Source organism: Rattus norvegicus, chromosome 15, assembly GCF_021556685.1.
Source record: "Rattus norvegicus strain SHRSP/BbbUtx chromosome 15, alternate assembly SHRSP_T2T, whole genome shotgun sequence".
Taxonomy (NCBI): Eukaryota; Metazoa; Chordata; class Mammalia; order Rodentia; family Muridae; genus Rattus; species Rattus norvegicus.
In genome coordinates this window covers 57,051,908-57,059,144 of record NC_141548.1, presented here as the reverse complement: position 1 = coordinate 57,059,144, position 7,237 = coordinate 57,051,908, and the positions used below count along the sequence as shown (strand labels likewise).

The 7,237-nt window shown below is 46.7% G+C and overlaps 1 long non-coding RNA gene across 1 annotated transcript; it reads left to right on the top strand.

Moving 5' to 3' along the window:
* Window positions 1-3,922: 3,922 nt before the first annotated feature.
* Window positions 3,923-7,237, top strand: LOC148001050 (uncharacterized). Its single transcript, XR_015638962.1, has 3 exons — window positions 3,923-4,132; window positions 5,879-6,040; window positions 6,466-7,237. It is a non-coding gene; the product is annotated as an uncharacterized LOC148001050 (long non-coding RNA).

The window sequence follows — 7,237 nt, the reverse complement described above, 5'->3', positions numbered from 1 at the left end:
GAAGGCAAGTACTTCAGTTGCTGTCAGGCCCATTGCACGCTGGGATACATCCTCTCAAATAGGAGAAGGGTGGAGAAGCGAGATGCTCAGTGGGTGAAACAGCTTGCCTGATGACTGTGTTTGCACCTCAGGCCCCACATAGTGGAGGAAAAGAACCAACTCCCACAGGTTGTTCTGTGACTCAGGAAGGCTCTAGCCCCATGACCTCACCTTCCAACGCCCTTCCTCACATCATCACCATGCACGAGAGAACTTCGATGTGGATTCCAGGACTGCTTAGATGGTGGCTCATGGTGTGAAGAAGCTTGACGTAGGACTCCGTAAGTCTTCTGAAAGATGAATAAACCTTATTTTGAAAACAACTGTTTGCGCCTCCAGGCCTCAGCTGAAGAGACTGCATGGCTCTGTTATTTTTTTTTTTTTTTCGAAGTAGAGGCTACACCTACACAGGATCTACTTTGGGGAAGGGGGTGGTTAATGCCACAGCTCATGAAGGCTGAATTGCCAATCCAATTTAAATTAGGTTGAACAGCAATTCTAGCACGAGAGCTAAAATCACTCACGCTGACCTTGAGCTTGGGTGGTTAATAAAGTCATGCTGAGCCAGATGTAGGGTAAGCCTTTCTAAGGACATTGGGAAGCTGGGTCGGCTTGACCCACCGCTGCTTTACTCAGTTTTTCTGGCTCCTGACGCAGCCTCTCACTTGGCTTCAGGGACACCTGATGGGTAAAGGCAGAATTCTAGTTTACAAAGGGGAGACAAGGAGAGTGCACTGGGCTGGCCAAAACCAGTTTGAAACAGGCCAGGTCCCATTTAACAGCAATTAAAAAGAATCAAAAGAAATCAGGCTAGGGTTGTATGGCTACGCGACTTTCCATCCCACAATCCCTCGCGCCCTTCCTTTCCAACTTGGGCCTGGAAGAATGGCTCCAGCAAAGAAGGGTGGAGAAAAGGGCCATTCTGCCATCAAGGAGGTGGTGACCTGAGAATACACCATCAAGATTCACAAGTGAATTCATGGAGTGGACTTCAAGAAGCGTGCTCCTCGGGCACTCAAAGGAATTCAGAAATTTGCCATGAAGGCAATGGGGGCTCCAGAGGTGCGCATTGACACCAGGCTCAATAAAGCTGTCTGGGACAAGGGAATAAAGAATGTTCTGTACAGCATCCGAGTACGTTTGTCCAGAAAGTGTAGTAAGGATGAGGATTCGCCAGGCAAGCTCTACACACTGGAAACTTACGTACCCATTACCACGTTCGAAAATCTACAGACGATCAATGTGGGTGAGAACTAACTGCTGAATGTCAAATAAAGTTACAGAACTGCCTCCAGCAAAAAAGAACGGAAGGAGGGAAGGAAAGAAAGAAAGAGAAGAAAGAAAAGAAAGAAATCAGGCCAGAAATAACCAATTTACTGATTATTGTAAGCCTAACTCCTAATCACACTACTTCAGTTTATCATATAATGCATTATTAGTTATAAATAATGCATTACCAGTTATAAATAATGGTTATGGGGCTGGAGAGATGGCTCATCAGTTAAGAACACACACTGTTCTTCTAAAGGACCAGAGCTAGCTTCCCAGCAGACACATCGGGTCATTCACATCTGCTACCTCCCGGAGTCCCAGTGCCCTCTTCTGGCCTGCAAGAGCAACTGCACATGTGTATATACACACATACACATAAATTAGAGAGTAAAAATGCAATCTTTAAAAAATAAAATGAAGAGATGGCTCAGCGGTTAAGAGCACCCGACTGCTCTTCCAGAGGTCATGAGTTCAATTCCCAGCAACCACATGGTGGCTCACAACCATCTGTAAAGAGATCTGATGCCCTCTTCTGGTGTATCTGAAGACAGCTACAGTGTACTTATATATAATAAATAAATAAATCTTTAAAAAAAAAATAAATAAAATGCATCGGGGCTGGAGAGAGCTCTAGCTGTCCTTGTAGAGAACCCGAGTTCAATTCCCAGTAAACACATGTTGTCTCGCAGTTATTTGTAACTCCACTTACAGGGCATCTAATTCTCTAGGGCACCAGGCATTCATGTGGTACAGACAGACAGACAAACAAGTATGTATATGTACATACATGTTTGGTGCACATACATATAGGCAAGTATGAATATGTACATACGTGTTTGTACATATACAGAAATAAATAATAAGAATATTTTAAAAGCACGTGTATCTTTGTGGGGTCGACTTAGTGAGCTCCAGGGTAGCTAGGACGACATAGAGAGCCAGTGTCTCAAAGGGAAGAAGAATGCACATCTTGAGATTGGGAGGGGTACTTTTGGGGTCTGAAGGAGAGGATTAGGGTTGGGAAGGGTAGCAGTGGACAAAGATGAGTAAGGTACAGTGATGCACGTGCATTAAAAGGCCATAGAAGGGGGCTGGAGAGAAGGCTCAGTGGTTAAGAGCACTGACCACTCTTCCAGAGATCCTGAGTTCAATTCCCAGCAACCACATGGTGGCTCACAACCATCTGTAATGGGATCCGATGCCCTCTTCTGGTGAAGACAGCTACAGTGTGCTCATAAAGTAAAATTTAAAAAAGAGACTTGGTGTAAAGAAGAAGGAGGAAGAGGAGAAGGAGAAGAGAAGAAAGCTTGTTTCTCCAGAATTTCATAACAGGCTTGTAAACTGTTAGTGATCTAGCTCCTGAAAAACAAAACAAACAAACGAAAAAACAGTAGAATCAAGGCAGTGTTTAGATCCACACACAGTGTGACTTCAACTGTCTGCTGCTCACAGAAACGCTGACTGCTTCCTCTGGGAGGGTGCTCACTTCTAAAAGGGGTACAGACAATAGCACAGGGGAATCCAGGCAAAACAGAACAAAACCAAGGCTGAGCCTGGAAAGACTCTAGTGTGTGTCTGCCCAGGAGTTGGGGGAAGGGAGGGGAAAGGAGAAAGAGGAGGAGGAGGGGAAGGGGAAAGGGGAGGAGGAGGGGAAGGGGAGAGGAGAGGAGGAGGGGAAGAGGAAAGGGGAGGAGGAAGGGAAGGGGAGAGGAGAGGAGGAGGGGAAGGGGAGAGGAGAGGAGGAGGGGAAGGGGAAAGGAGAGGAGGAGGGGAAGGGGAAAGGGGAGGAGGAGGGGAAGGGGAGGAGGGAGGAAGGGGGAAGGGGAGGAGGGGGAAGGGGGAAGGGGAGGAGGGGGGAAGGGGGAGGAGGAGGGAGAGGTGTTACTAAGTTATCCACAACCACACTCCATCCACACCGTAGCTCCATAACGGCTGAAGAAAAAGAGCGGGAAGAAGTGGCTCCGTGGGTGTAAAGCTCCTGGCCCACCTGACCGCCCTGGACACTCGGGTCTACCTGGTCAGAGACTGACTTTTTCCATCCTCATCCCTTTCCTTGGCCTTTAAAAATGTGTGTTCTGAGAGGGTTCTCTTTTTTCTTATGTTTCAATCATGTCCCCTAAAATATTTTAATTAAATGTTTTCGTTTCCAAGACTTCTTCTCCTGTTTTCTTTGTTTCTGGAAGCCCTGCCTCTGTGGATCTCTTTGACGACGCTAATTAGAGGCCGACGTTTCCCTCTATCCCCTGAATAATGTTTATTTTCTCTGTGTTCGCCGGATCACTGTTGTGCCGACTGCCCGCCCCGTGGATGATTCTTGCCTACTGCTTCACATTTTTTTTAAACAAGATGAGATGTTTAGTGAGGACTCTGTCTAGGGAGAAGGACTCATCATCCACAGACTTTGCCTTAGGGTACATGACCAGGCTTCTGAGGACCTAAATATGGGACATCACACATTCTCGATATCCTAATCCCCACCCCACCCCCAGAGAGTTTTCTCAACTTTTTAAAAAGAGAGAAATACTGTTGTGTTTTATATTGTTCACCCTGAAGATAAGCACCTGGCTCAAACCACCTCTGCATGTCCCCGCTGTGCCATATCCATTTACAGACTGAGGAGGCCAGGCTGATTCCACCACAGACTTCAAGTTGGCAGTTAAGGAGACTAAGCTAAGAACTGGGCAAGTCCAGGCAGGTCAACTACTAATAGAAAAAACCCAGGCTCCAGCCTTCATGACAAGGTAATGGAATGTCCCAGCCACCGGGCCTGAGGCAAGGACAATGGGTCAGCAGTTTCCAGACTTCCTCAGCTTCTTCCTCAGTAAGTCTCCAGACCCCCCAGCAGGTTTCCAGCCCCCACAGCCCGGTAATGGAATGTCCATAGAGATGACCCAACAGATTCACACAGAGGTCTCCTGCCCCAGAATTCCCTAATGTGCTTTAAATTGGGCCTGCAAGCTCACTTGAGTGTCTATTCTGGTAATGGGAGCCCCAGCATGCTGGACTTCTGCAGAATGAGACTCTTTGTGTTTATGTACTATTGAGTCCGGGGTACCCTTACAGACCACCTCAGCGGGCGGGGCACCCACTTGGGACTAGGGAGTGTTCTGCATCCACTAAGTACCAGCTGTCAGGTACCACCACACCTCGGAGTTTGTTGTTCTGTTTTGTTTTGTTTTCCTTCCAGACTGGGTTTCTCTGTGTAGCCCTGGCTGTCCTGGAACTCGATCTGCAGACCAGGCTGGCCTTGAACTCAAAGAGTGCCTGGGAGTGCTGGGACTAAAGGCCAGCATACCCCGCATACCCAGCATACACCACAGCCACATACCCTGCTTTTTAACATGGCTCTGCAAGGAAATTCCTTCGATATTTTCTGCTCTCGAGCTGTCCTTATTCTGATCTTAATATTTATCCTCAAAAGCAACAGCCAGATCCCTCCGTGATGTTAACTTTGACTGATGTTTTTTGTATATGAAGTAATTTTATATATGAAGTAATTTGTATGTCATGCTTGGGGAGGGGGGTTCATGATCTCTGTGAGGTTCCTGTTCTAGTGTAGTGCTGCCAGCTTGGCTTTCTTGACAGAGCATTAGGCTGGCAAGCGCTTTCCACTAAAGGTCACTGAGATCCTGAAGCTGGCCACCACCCTTTCCTTTCCCCATCCCCTCTCCCCTCCCTCTCTCCTCCCCTCCTTCCTCTCCTCCCCTCCCTCTCCCCTTCCCGTTCTCTCCCCTCCCCACTTCTCTGTATCTCTCTGTGTCTGTGTCTCTGTGTCTCTGTGTCTGTGTCTCTGTGTCTCTCTGTCTCTGTGTCTCTCTGTCTCTCTCTCTCTCTCTCTCTCTCTCTCTCTCTCTCTCTCTCTCTCTCTCGGAATTGCTACAGAGTCTCTATTGAGTTGGGATCAGTGGCACAGCTCTTGAATGCTTGAACACCACCTCAGCTGTCAATGGGAGTTATGGCTCTCTTTGCTTTTTATTTTTTTTGAAAGATTTTATTTATTTTATATAAGTGAGTACCCTGTCACTGTCTTCAGACACACCAGAAGAGGGCATCAGATTGTGTTGCAGATGGTTGTGAGCCACCATGTGGTTGCTGGGAATTGAACTCAGAACCTCTGGCAGAGCAATCAGTGCTCTTAACCATTGAGCCATCTCTCCAGCCCCCTCTCTTTGCTTTTTAATATTGTACAAGGTCACTCAGGTCAGAACTCTCAGTTCATAGCCATTCTCCAGTTGGGGGTAGGGTTGGGGCTTAAAACCTTGATCCCGGGGTTGGGGATTTAGCTCAGTGGTAGAGCGCTTGCCTAGGAAGCGCAAGACCCTGGGTTCGGTCCCCAGCTCCGAAAAAAAAGAACCAAAAAAAAAAAAAAAAAAAACAAAAACAAAAAAAAAAAAAAAACCCAAAAAAAAAACCTTGATCCCGGGGTTGGGGATTTAGCTCAGTGGTAGAGCGCTTGCCCAGGAAGCGCAAGGCCCTGGGTTCGGTCCCCAGCTCCGGGAAAAAAAAAAAAAAAAAAAAAAAACCTTGATCCCTTGAGAAAAAAAAAATAATGTAAAAATCACCCCAGCTGTCTTTCAGTCTTTGAAAGGCTTGGAGTCAGGAAAGGCTCGAGTTGCTCATTATACAGCAAGAGTGAGGCAGAAGTGGACTTACTGTGCAGCATAACTCACCCTGTGCTAGAAGATGTTCGCATGCAGAAAGGAACAAGGGGAGTGTTCCCAGCCAGAAGGTAGGTGACTTGCTCTTCTTAAGACATTGTTGTCATGATTGAAGAGTACATGTGCTTAATATGTGTTTTGCTAAAGACAGGTCATACTGGGACTTTAGAGTGCTTGTGGTTCTTGCAAAGGCCCTGGGAATTACCCAGCACCCACAGGGTGCCTCACAAGCATTTGTAACTCCAGTTCTAGGTGTCTGATGTCTCCTTATGACATCCAAGGGCATCAGGCACACATGTAGTACACAACATACATGCAGGCAAAACACATACACATAAAATAAATTTTAATTTTTTTTAAAAAAAGATAGGACATGCTCTGAACACACATGTCTTCAAGAAATTGCTTCCTAATCCACAGGAGGAGACGTTGCACTCATGGGAACTAAACCTCTAATATGATTTTTTCCCTCTTTCTGTTTGTTTTGTTTGAGAAGCCACCACATAACCCAGGCTGACCTCAAACTCAGCAATCCTGCCTCAGCTCTGGGAGTGCTGAGGCTATCCCAAAAGTGGCTGTTCTAGAGGCGAATGCCAGCAGCAAACCACTGAACTGAGAATAGGACCCCCGTTGAAGGAATCAGAGAAAGAACTGGAAGAGCTTGAAGGGGCTCGTGACCCCTTATGAACAACAATGCCAAGCAACCAGAGCTTCCAGGGACTAAGCCACTACCTAAAGACTATACATGGACTGACCCTGGACTCTGACCTCATAGGTAGCAATGAATATCCTAGTAAGAGCACCAGTGGAAGGGGAAGCCCTTGGTCCTGCTAAGACTGAACCCCCAGTGAACTAGATTGTTGGGGGGAGGGCGGCAATGGGGGGAGGATGGGGAGGGGAACACCGATAAGAAAGGGGAGGGGGGAGGGGAATGTTTGCCCGGAAACCGGGAAAGGGAATAACACTTGAAATGTATATAAGAAATACTCAAGTTAATTAAAAAAAAAAAAAAAAGTGGTAGACCAGTCAGTAAAATGATGACAGATGGTGCTTTACGAAACCTGTAAGGGAGACCCAAGCTGACACCATCGGCTGGGCTGACACCGTCCCTGGATCTTGACCTACAGAACTTCCAGATGATGTTTGTTGTTTTATAGACCATGGTTGAGGGTTATTTTGTAACAGTAATATATAATTAACTCAGTGAGTCATGCTAAACAAGATGCAAGCAATTAGCATATCTTTCAAAATAAAAGCTACCTACTTCG